This window comes from Culicoides brevitarsis, chromosome 1 (assembly GCF_036172545.1).
Source record: "Culicoides brevitarsis isolate CSIRO-B50_1 chromosome 1, AGI_CSIRO_Cbre_v1, whole genome shotgun sequence".
NCBI classification, from domain to species: Eukaryota; Metazoa; Arthropoda; class Insecta; order Diptera; family Ceratopogonidae; genus Culicoides; species Culicoides brevitarsis.
This window is the reverse complement of record NC_087085.1, coordinates 44,040,986-44,053,934: the sequence shown is the minus strand read 5'-3', so window position 1 is coordinate 44,053,934 and position 12,949 is coordinate 44,040,986. Positions and strand designations below refer to the sequence as shown.

General features: G+C 21.8%; 1 protein-coding gene across 1 annotated transcript in view; it reads left to right on the top strand.

Moving 5' to 3' along the window:
- LOC134826950 (WSCD family member AAEL009094) overlaps positions 1 to 12,949 on the top strand; it is a 76,622-nt gene that overhangs the window by 24,398 nt on the left and 39,275 nt on the right. The window contains exon 2 of the mRNA XM_063839462.1: positions 11,978 to 12,004. The gene's annotated coding sequence lies outside the window, so the exon portion shown is untranslated. The remainder of the gene's footprint in view (positions 1 to 11,977; positions 12,005 to 12,949) is intronic.

The window sequence follows — 12,949 nt, the reverse complement described above, 5'->3', positions numbered from 1 at the left end:
TATTTTTATTTTTTTTTCTTCTACAAAAAAAAGCACGAAACATTAGCCATAAGGCTTTGTATTTTTTTTTTATTTTAAGAACTTAATACCTATTGATGGTGGTTTGACAATGTCCTCCGACAACGACGACGCCATTGTGTATTAATGTGCGACCTTAATCTGAGCAAGGCAAGAAGCTTATTGGGTTATTATTGACATTAAAAGCTACTTTTGGATGACATTCCATCAGCACCTAGTTCCTTTTTTTTCTATTTTTAATCAAGCAGCACGAGAAAAAATTTTTAGTTAAGCCATTCTCTGAAAATAATTCCGATATCGAATTTCCTTTCGAGCGATTTTTTCCGGATGTCATGTGTATTTTTTTTTTATTAAATAACGATCATTAATCTCTTTTTCTGAACAAACAAAGATAATACCAGAATGTTTTCCGTCCTCCGTTCATGCTATTTCATCCATGTTCAGTTACAAATCCCCCCTTTTTGTATTAAAAAAAAAAATATAAAATAAAAATATCGAACACCACTCGACTCGCATTGAGTTATCTCCGACACATTATTTATAAATTGACGAGGAATATGTCCTACGCCAACACAAATACAGAGAGAGAAGCATCGTTCGTCATTGATATGAAATAAATTTGCCATATTAACGGTGGAAATTCCTCAACAACAAAAATAGGAGCGATGATGATGCTTTGATTTGTGAGGCGATATTTAATTTATGATTGAATTATAGAACGTTGAAAATGTTGCAAAAAAGGAGATTTTTTCGTTGTTCGTAAACCTACACGATAAACCCATTAGAGGATGAATTTTAGGCGAGCGACAAGATTTATGCGAAAAAATTTCAAAAGCGAGATGGAGACGACTGGTTGATTGAATTTTACTTCGGGTGAAGAAGATAAATGCGAAAAAGTTTCATCCTGATGGATTTGGATTTTTTTTTCTGTGATTTTCGTAAATGAGAAAAAAGGGATTTTTTTCTGAGATTAATTGATAGATTTTTAGATGAAAAAGACAACTCGTGCGTGAAAAAAATGTTCAACATCAATTTAAAAAGTTGTAAAAATGAGGAAAAAAAAAAATTATTAAAAAAATTAGGAACAAAAATTTGTTAAAAAAAAACTTATAATTTTTTTTTAAGTTTAAAAAAATAAAAATTTTGAGAAAAAATTAAAAATAATGAGATAAAAAATTGAGAAAAAATTAAGTTAAAATTAAATTAATTTTTAAAAATTAATTCAATTTAAAAATTGTAAAATAAAAAATTTTTAAAAACTTGTGAAAAATTTCTTAAAAAAAAATTTAATTATTTAAAAATATTTTAAAAATTATTTAAATAAAATAAAATTTTAATCTAAAATTTAAATAAAATTTAATAAAAGTTGTAAAAATGGGTAAAAAAAAATTAATTTTAAAAATTAAAAATTTGAAAATTAAAAAAATTTTAAGAAAAAAAAATTTCACAAAAAAAAAAAAATTTTTAAATTTTTAAAATAAAAAAAAAATAAATAAAATTTTGGAAAAATTAAGAAAAATTTTGGAAAACGCTTATTCCTTAATTTTTTAAAATATATAAAAATTTGAAAATTAAAAATTTTAATTTTTCAAGTAAATTCAGAAATTTAAAAAAAAAAAATTAAAAAAAATTTATTTAAAAATTTTTTATTAAAAATTTAAAATTTTTAAAAAAAAATAAATAAAAAAATTAAATAATTTAATAAAATTTAAATAATTTAATTTAATTAAATTAATTAATTGAAATTAAAAAAATAATTAATTTCATTAAAATTAATAATTTTTAAAAATAATTAATTAATTATAATTTATTTAATTTTTAAAAAAATATTAATTTTAAGCGCGTAAAAATTTAAGAAACTTTAAATTTAAAAAAAAAGGAAAAAAAAAATTTCTTTTAAAAAATTCGTAATTCTTTTTAAATTTTATCAAAAATTGTATCTTTCCAATCTCATTCACAAAACCTGCCATTCTATCTTTTCACATTAACCATAAACAAATGCAAAAAAATCGAAAAGTGTGAGAAAGTGAGTATAAAATCGGACGACAAGTAACTAAAAGACAAACTTTTTAATAAAAAGGCACAAAGGAATCATAAAACATGATAAATATTATCAGAATCTGATGTGATAAAGGGACACAAATTTACAAGAAAGTCGAAATTATTTGCAAACAAATCAAGAAAGGTCACTTAAACTATTTTTTCTTGTTCTCTGTGTGCTAAGCTTTGCTTTTGTCTGTATGCTGCGTAGATTAATAATCCGGAGCAACTTTTCATGGACACACAAAAGGATTCTCCTTTATGCATAAATCCATTCATTCAAAGAAGGCATTAAGTTGTTTATATAAATTATGACCAAAGAGTCCTTTTTTGTCTTCGTTACAAGCAAATCCACTCCAAAACTCATGAGTACGAATATTATTGGGATTGTCGTCCGAAATCTCGTTAGAAATTGACAGAACGAAAGGTAGCTAACAAGTTTTTTTTTCTTTTTTTTTTGCTCTCCTCTTATTATTCGAGATGTAATTACGTAAGTATGTCACGTAGCATTCAACCATAAAATTAGACAATTTACATATTTTCTCTTTTAACCAAAACGTAGCGGAAAATCCAACGAGCCACTCGAACCTCTTTTCGTTTTTTTTTTGTACGGAATTACGTGGTGACATCATTTTGTGTGCGAGCAACTTTCGAAATTAAGTGCTTAAGGAAGAGTGAAAATTATCATTTATGCGCGTTAATACTTTTCTTTCTTTTTTTTCAATCACTCACTTAACACGAAATGACATTCGAACGAAGGCAAAAGTGTGACAATGGCAAACTTGAAGTTTTCTCTTGACATACATCGATAGAATTATTATTATTATTATTCGCATTATACGTAATAAAATATTCATTTTCAAGTCACATACAAAGAGAAAAACTTTTTTTTTCTTTTCCCGTCAAGTCTCGTAAGATTTTTTTTGTTACAATTTTTGAAGAAAAAAAAATGTTGAAGGTTGTCGTTTAAGAAAAATGATGAAATTGGATTTTTATTTTTAATTATTTGACATATTGACCCAATGCACATTTTGATTTTTTTTAAATAAAAATTTAAAATTTTCATCCCAATGCACATTTGTTCAATATGATCTCAATAGAAATTCTAAATTTTTCAAAAAATGATAAATAAATATTTTTTATTTTTTTTTATTTTTTTGTATTTTGAATTTTTTTTAGATTGTTAAAAAATTTAATTTTTCAAGAATTTTTTTAAAATTGCCCAAGGCAAATTTTAAATGTGCTTTTAATTAAAATTTTAATTTTTGTTAAAAACAAAAGAATTAATTTTAAAATATTTTTTTCAAAAATTCATACTTTTATCCCAATGCACATTTAATTTCTTTCCAAATTGTAATGAATTTTTTTTATGCCAATGAACATTTTAAATATTTGTCCCAATACAAATTTCAAAATTTTTGACATTTATATCTTAATGCACATTCTAAGCTTAAATTATAAAATTTAGATTTCATCCCAATGCACATTTTAAATATTTTAAAATGCTTTTAATTAAAAAAAACATTTAAATTTTTTTTCCATTGAAAATTTTGAATTTATGCCCAATGTGTATTCTGAAATTTTTTTTATAAAAATTTTTAAAATTTAATTTTTATTTATTTATGACCTAATGTAATTTTTAAAAAAATCCCAATGCAAATTTTAATTGTGCTTCTATAATTTTTTGTAAAAAAGAAAAAAAAGACACAATTTATAAGTTTTTTTTATATTTCTACCCAATGCACATTTAAAAATTTTCCAAATTGAATTTAAATTTTTTTAATCCCAATGAACATTCTAAATATTTGTCCCAATACAAATTTCAAAATTTTTAATATTTTTGCCCAATACACATTTTAAACTTTTTCTCATTTATGAAAGATAAATTTTCATCCCAATGCACATTTTAAATTAATTCAGACGTCAAATCACTCAAAAATTCAATTTTTTTCTCGAAACGCATTAAATAAAGGGAATTCTGTCCTCTTACATTTCTCATAAACCACTTCTTTATTTTTTCATTCTTTTTTTGCTCTCCATCATTTTATTTAATGGTTATCATTCGTATAAATTCGCACACGACGACATTATTTGTGGTCTCTTTTTATCATGATCATCATCGTTTTTTTTAGTTTTCATTCGATATTTTTTTTCGAGCTTTTTCTGCGTGTCACGTTGACGATTTGCGAAGTAACAAAGGGAAGAAAAATATCCGTAAGGAGTAACAGTTCATAAAAAAAGAGTCTTAAGCCTATTTGCGGGGAATTTATGTTTTCTGTTCCGTATTGTCTCTTGTTTAGTTGCTGCTTATGTTCAGCATCTAAGAGCGTTTCATTGTGAGATGCAAAGGAAAAAAATCATTCAAACGATATTTTATTACGAAAAAAGGGAAATAAACGAGATCTAAGTGATGAAGTATTTACAGAGGGAAATGCAAACTGCAAAAAATGCTTATCTATCATGAATAGTTTTCTTTTGAGTTGTGATAGTTCAGTTTTTTTTTATTCGTTTGTGAGTTCAGTTTGTGAAAAAAAACCGAGTTTATGGGAAGTTGAACGATTATTCAGAGAAAAACCACAATTTTCAATCGATTTTTTGGTGAAAACTTTAATAGCAGTAGTTAAAATGAAAATTTATATTTTCAGCAAGATTAGAAATTTTTCATTTTATTAAAATTGAATTTAATAAAATAATAAATTATGACATAAAAATTTCAAAGCAAATAAAATTCAAGCTTCGAGCTATTATTATTTTGTGAGAAAAGTCACTTATGGTTAAAATAAACACGTTCATGATTCAATCAATGTTATTTTTGTCAAATTTAAAAATATATTGACGTACAATAATTTGCTTTTAATATAAAATGAATGAATTCCGAAAAAATGTTTAGATAATAAAAAAAATAATATTAAATTTCAGCTAAAAATATGAAAAATTTAAAAATTTTTATTAATGAGTAAATATAAAAAGTAATATTTTTAAATAAAATAAAATAAATAATTATTTAAAAAATAATAAACAAAAACTATTTAAAAATAAAAATAAATAAATAAAGAATTTTAAAATTATTTTTCAGTAAAAATAATTATTTTAAATTAATAAAAAACAATAAAAATATATTTATAATTATTATTATTTATAATTATTTTAATATACGGTTTTTTTTGCAAAATAATTTTAAACAAATCATTTTAAAATTTTTCATATTTGAACTAAAATTTAATATTAAATATTAATAAAAATTAAATTAATTATAAATAATAAAATAAATTATTTGGCCAAAAAATTATTTTATTTTTCAAAATTAAAAAATCAAAAATTGAAGGTTTTGGCATTATAAAAAAATTTTGTTTTGTAATTTTTCTAAATTTTGCGTTTTCGATGTACAAAAGCCATTTAAAGAAAAAAAAATTGATGAAAAAAAATTTTCTGCCAAAATCCTCTTATTAATTGCAAAATAATTAATATTATTTATTTTACAAAAAAAAAAAAAATATTTTTTAAAATTTTTTTTTATATTTAATTTTATATTAACTCAATAATTAATATTTTGAAATTTATCATATCTTAAACTAAAATTTAATATTAAATTTAATAAAAAATTAAATTAATTTTAAAAAAAAATTAAAATAAAATATTTGGATAAAAATTAATTTATTTAATAAAAAATAAAAAGTAAAATTTAAAAAAAAATAAAATATATTTATTTTTATTTTAAATTAATAAAGATTTTAAAATTTTTTCATTAATAATTTGCTATTTTAATTAAAATTTGTAATATTTGGATAAAAATTAATTTATTTAATAAAAAATAAAAAGTAAAATTTAAAAAAAAATAAAATAAATATTTATTTAAAAAAAATAAATTAATAAAGATTTTAAAATTTTCTATCATTAATAATTTGCTATTTTAATTAAAATTAACAAAAAAATAAAAATAAAAAAAGTATAATTATTATTTATTCAAAAATACTATTTTTTATGTTTTTTAAATTTTATTTTATATTTTTTACTTTTTTATTTTTTACTTATTTTTTATTAAAAATAATTTATTTATTAAAAAAAATTAATATTTTTAAACATAATATTAAATTTAAAAAATAATTAAATTAATTTAAAAAAAAATTAAAATAAAATATTTGGATAAAAAATTTTTTCATTTATTAAAAAAAAAAAATTTAAATTTATCATAAAATTCAATTTTTATCTCAAATTACGATCTTTTTACACAAAGCTTTTATTTTTTTATCACTCTATAATTTTACAAACCACAATTTGTCCTCTTGCTTTTTCCCTTTTATTTTCATATCAAATTATTGCAGTAATGATACAATAAATTTACTTTTCCTTTTACTTCTTTTACGAAACGAAAATAAAGTGATGCACATCCGAAATATTTATTTCTCTGCTTCTTTCTCCAATGGTTTCCATTTAAAACGATACTTGCAGAAAAATGGCATGAAAAAGTAACAACACCCACCTGAGTCGAAGCATTTGCTCTCTTTACGATCTGTTATTGCACTATTAGTGCTTTTTCTCCCATTTTTTTCTTCTCGTCCTTATTTTTTTATTTTCGCTCCTGTGTTTATTACACAACTGCCTTTAATTATGTTGTTAGGCGCACAGATTCGAGCTCAGATGAAAAAAAAACAAGAGAAGCAAATTGAATGAAATGGTCTCCCGATATAAAGTCGACAGCGAAGGACGACATCGGTCGACGACAATTTGATGAGGATTTATCGTGTGTGGACAATCTGAGTTTTTTGTTGTTGGTCCATTCATTTATTTACTTTTATCCCCCTCATCACATCATCGCATCCTCGTATCGAGCTTTTTTTTCGCCACACATCACATTTCACATATCAGATTAGATAAATGTGGGACATGCTGTTCATCTATCAAAATCAGAGTTCCTTTGAGTTCAAGAGATTTGAATGGAAATTGAAAAATTTTTTTGTCTGATCTTCTCTCGGCTTCGTTTTTTTGTGAAAAATACGAATGTTTAAATTGTGTGAAAAAAAACACACAAAAAAAAATGTTGAAATATGTCTTTCGGTGTAGTAGGTAGAAAATACAACCCATATAGCGGACTTTGATTCATTTGATGTTATTTTTCAATTCGAAAAATCTTTAAACTTATGCGAGACACGTTCCTGTTGTCTTTTTCGCTGAACAGCGAGGAGCGCAAAACGAAAACATGCACAGAAGAATAATCTCATCTAAATTCTCGTGTATTTCCAAGTCAAAGTATTATCTTTATTATAATCATCATCATCATCTCCATGAATGACGACGACGAGAAAAAAAACAGCAAGAAAGAAAATACGTTAAAGAAGGTTCAAAAATCTGACATACGAAGATTGTTTTCTGACACATTTCGGCGAAGAAGAGAAAAATATGTGTGGGAAAAATTTTGTTTTGCTTGGTCTGTTCCTTTAAAAACATAATTTACGAGTTTTCGTGAAAGAATTTTTTAAATTCTTGTCTTGTAAAGGAAATAAATTTTTCTTAATTTTTTTTCAAAAAAAAAAAAAAAAAATAAATAAATAAAATAATAAAAATAAAAAAAAATAAAATTAAAAAAAAAAAAATAATAAATTTAATTAAAAAATTATAAATAAAAAAATTATTTTAATTAAAAAAATAAATTCCTAATTAAAAAAATTAAAAAAATAATTAAAAAAAATATTTAAAAAATAAAAAAAGAATTTTTAAAAAAATAATAAAAAAAAATTATTTTTAAATTAATTAAAAAACTTAAAATTTTTTACTAATTTTATTTCAAATTATTTTAAACGTCTATAAAACTTTTTAAAAAAAATATTTATTTCAAAAAAATAAATTTGAAAATTATTTTTAAATTTTTTATTTTAAATTTAAATTTTTTGAAAAAAAAAAAATTATTTTAAACGTAAATAAAACGTAAAAAATCTAAAAATTTTTTAAAAGAATTTTTGAATAAAAGTTAAATAAAATTAATAAAAAAAAATTAAATTAAATAAAAAAAATAAATAAATTCATAAAAGTTCAAAAATATATATTTTTTCTGAAAATTATTTTTACATCAAATTTTCATACTAAACTTCTGAATTACTTTAATTTTTCATTTTTTATATTTATTTTTATAGTTTTATTTTTAAATTTATTTATTTAAAATTTAAAAATATTTTATTTGTTTATTTTTAATATTTTTTTTTTTTTTTTTATTGTATTGAATTTTAAGAAATTTTTTCTCTTCTACGATTTAAAAAAAAACTTTAAAAAAATTTTAAATTAAAAATTTTGTAAAAATAAATAAAAAATAAATAAATAAGTTTAATTAATTTTTTAATAAACTTATTTTTTAAATTTATTTTTAATAAATTTAATTTTAATTCTAACTTAATTTTTTTAATTTTAAATTTAATTTTTTAATTTTAATTTAATTTTAATTTAATTTTAATTAATTTTAATTTTAATTTTAATTTTAATTTAATTTTAATTTAATTTTAATTTAATTTTAATTTAATTTTAATTTAATTTTAATTTAATTTTAATTTAATTTTAATTTTAATTGAAATAATTTCTTAATTCCAAAAACTTTTTAAAAATTAATTTTTTATTTTATAAAGGAAACCATTAAAAAATGCGCTTCCCACATTCAACATTCACAAAGTTTGCTGAAAAGATTTTCTCGCATATTACCATCACGGCGCGTGTATATGTCTCTGTTTTGTTATTGTTTGAAGTTTCCAAATTTATTTATATCCTGTTGACAGCTTTCTCACACAGCGAGTAATTCCTGATAAAGATCTGTTCATGCGTGAGAATTTCGTGTACATTCGAAATGTATTTCCTTTATCTCGTTCTTATCATTATTTAAATGGCATTATTGTTATTATTTTATTTCGTTTCGAAGCGAGAGACAAAAATTGTAGGAAGCTTCTCATAACAACAAAATAGCTGTTTGTTCGGAAATCAACAAGGTGTAAAGAAATTGTGACAGCAGCATAATAATACTTTTTTAAAAATTCTACATTTTCATTCAATTTTGATTTGGGAGAAACTTTTTCGTGTATTATTGCCACTCTCTTATTATTATTTTTTCTTCTTAATTATTATTTTATTTTTTTATCCGTTCGTGTTTAAAGAATATGCCCTAACTCAGAATTGCCCTATGATAGAATTTTCACTGTATTATTTTTATCGTTCGTGTTTCAAGAATTGTTGTTGCAAGAAAAAAAAAAGAAGGAAATTGTGCATTCGTGACTCACTCAAACACGTCTATCTCATTCGGAATGACAACAAAATTGAAATGTTTTAAATTGTTTGAACGGGCTTTCGGCTTGTCGTGTGCCTTTTTATTGCCTATAAATGACAATTTATTGTCAAATCGTTTCGGGTACATTAGCAGCGCACAAATATTGTCGGTAGATCATGATTACGGAAGGTTTCCGAGTAAACTACCGGGCGTTTCCCTCACTTGTGTGTTTATTGAATTTGTGCGACGAAAACGTGAGATAAACCAAACATGTACTTCTTTCACACATTCAGAGGCAGGTTGAGGCAAAATAATAATAATAATCTAAATAGCAAACAAAACCAAATCTACCTGCTTGTTTGGCATGTGTGCGAAGCGTTGAGGTGAGGGATGTTGTGTCCTACATTAACATGCATATTTTGTAAAGTTGAACAGAACTATAATGTACAAAACGGAATAACCTAAATACTCGTGATTGCCGAGTTTTGCTCCTTCAGAGTTGTAGAAGGAGAAAATTTTTGCATGGGACAGGGCTTTGATGTTCAGTTTTTGATCGACAATAGCTTTGAGGTATTTGGTTTCTTCGATTTTATAAAGAACTCGATTTTGCTTGACGTTTTTTGTTATTTGAACAATCAAGATTAAAGGTAAAAGTTCAAAAAAAGTTGAGTGAATTTGATCAACTTAAAAAAATTTTAAAGATTTTTTTAATTAAAATTTTAAAAAATTATTTTAAATTTTTTATTTTAGATAATTTATTTAATTGAATTAAAATAAAAAAAATATTTTTAAAATAATTTTGAGAATTTTTTTATAAAAATAAATTAATGAACAAATAAGTTAATTAATTTCAAATAAAATTAAAAATTTATCTGAATTAAAAAAAATCCAAGAATTTTTTTTTAATTCTCAAATTATTAAATTAAGTAAAAAATTAATTATTTAATAACATTACAAATTAAAACAATTAAATTAAAATAAAAAAAATTAAATTTATTTTTTTTTATTTTTGATAATTAAATAAATTATTCGATTATTCGATAAAATTATTTGATAATTAATCAAAATTAAATATAAATTAAAAAAAATAATTTTGAGAATTTTTTTTTATTTTTAATAATAATAAAATTTAATTAAAAAAATAATTTTAAAACAATTTCAAGATTTTTTTTTGTTTTTTTTAATAAAATAATAAATAAATAAATTAATTAATTTAAAATAAAATTAAAAGTTAATTTAAATTTAAAAAAAATATAAGATTTTTTTTTATTTTTATTTAATTAAATTAAAAATTATTTTTTTAATTTTAATTAAATTTTAGTATTTATCAAAAAATTAAAAAAAAAGTCTAAAGATCATTTCTTTAAAAATTATATGAAGAATTAAAAAAAAATATATTAAATTATTTTTTTTTATTTTGATAATTTATTAAATTAAAGTTAAATGTAAATTTTAAAAGAAATAATTTTGATATATATTTTTTTATTTTTTGATAATTAATAAAATTTAATTAAGAATAAAATTAAAATAAAAAAAATAATTTTTAAAACAATTTTAAGAAATTTTTTAATTGTTGAAAATTAATTGAACTAAATTAAAATTAAAAAGATTTCAAGATTTTTTTTTATTATAACAATAAAATAATAAATCACTTAATTGATTAAATTAAACATTAATCTAAATTAAAAAATATTACAAGACATTTTTGATTTTTCTTTAATTATTTTTTTATTTTTTCTTAAATTTTTATTTTGTGAAATTTTATTAAATTTTTTACTTAAAAACTTAAAATAATAAAAGAATTTAATCAAAATTTAAAAAAAAATTATCAAAAATGAAAAATATCTTAAAATTGTTTAAAAAAGCGAGAGTTGACAAAAAAATCTCAAGTTAAAGTTTTAATTTTTTTTAAACTTAAATTTAGACAAAGAAACAAAAAATTTTGTGTTTAAAAAATCATTCAAAGGTCTTCTCTATTCAACCATAAAAAAAAAATCTTCTACGTGTGTGGGACTTAATTCAATTCATGAACCTTTTTAAGTAATTTTGAAGACAATTACGAACACGTGTACCGAAAGGTCAAACGAATTCATCCTAAACAAAAATATTTTTTGTCATGTATTTTTGAACGTAATAACTGCAAAATCATTTTCATTTCAAAAAATGAGTTTGAAAATTTTCAAGTCTGAAAAAATATTATTTGGATTTACTGCAAAATTCCTTATCATCATTTCTCGTTCCAAGAAACCTGAAAAAAAGTTGAAAAGCAGTAATTAAAAAAGAATCATAAAAAACTTACCTTTATAACCCCTTCTGAATATCCATCACTGCCATAACAAATATTTCTGGTGAACTATCATTTTATCGCAGCATGCAATTGGGAATTTATCTAAAGTGCTTTTTAAAGCAATGCGAATACCAAAATAGTTTTCTTCGTCTTCTTCTGGAACAAGTTTATTTGCAGCGTTGATAATTAATGGTTTTTGCTCTCTTACTGCTTTTTTTCTCTCTCTCTCGACTGTCAGTCCCATGCCAATGATGATTCATCTTTCTTCGCCCAGTTTTTTCTTATTTTTTTTGTTACAAATGCTTTCCTAATACTAAAAAAGCATTCGAAGAACTTTGCCAAATGTAATAACGACTTTTTTCTGATTTATATTTTTTTTCTTTTCTTTTCAGACAAGCAGCGCACTAATTCAACGAGAGGTAAGTTCACGCCCCATTTTAGGATGATTTGCTGGAATAATCAAGTTAGTTTGCAAATTTTGTCGACCTAAAAGAAAAAAACAGAAAAAACGTGTTGAAAATGAATATTTTTTTATTATACCGTTGGAACCGATAAAAGTAGCTCTTCATTTCCGTCGCTGCTGCTGTTTTTTTCCTTAAATACGGAAATAAAATGAGAATCATCAACGAAATGGATTCCAAAAGTGTCCTGAGATTCTTTTCTTTTTTCGGTTAAATTCTATTTTATTTATGAAGTCGCAAAAAAAAGTCGAGAAACAGCATGAACAACAAAATGTGTGTCCTCCGTCGTCGTTGTAACACATAAATTTCACGCGAAAGCTCTTCTTCTAAAAGCCAGCAGTTTAATATATTTACCACGTACCAACAGAATTTGTGTTTTGGCGACATTTTCCTCGTCGTCGTTTTGGCAAAACTGTCGGAAAATAAAATGAAAATTTATTTACAATGCGGATGTGTTTACTGAAAAGTTATAAAGTACAACTTTATTATTTACACCTGCAGCTGAATTTCATTTCAATCCGCTTCATTTTGCTCCGCTGCCATCCTTCACGCAAAGCACACATGGGCGCAAAACCGAAACGTTACTCGGAAGTTGCACAATAATGTTTAATTTCCGTGCATTTTGTGTTGCTGGTTGCTATCTTATTAGTTTTGTCTATTTTTTTTTTTTTGAACAACATGCGACGACCTAAAAACGATACAAAGACGAAAAAGTTAAAATAAGTAAAAGTTGAGGAAGCATGTTCGAAACAATCTGCGGAGAAGTTGAAATTTCATTTTTCTATATAAAATGCGGGAAATGTAAAATTTTAAATTTTAAAATTATTTTAAATTATTTTTTTTAATTTTTTAGAATTATTTTATTTTGTTTAAATTAAATTAATTTTTTAAAAAAAAAAAAAA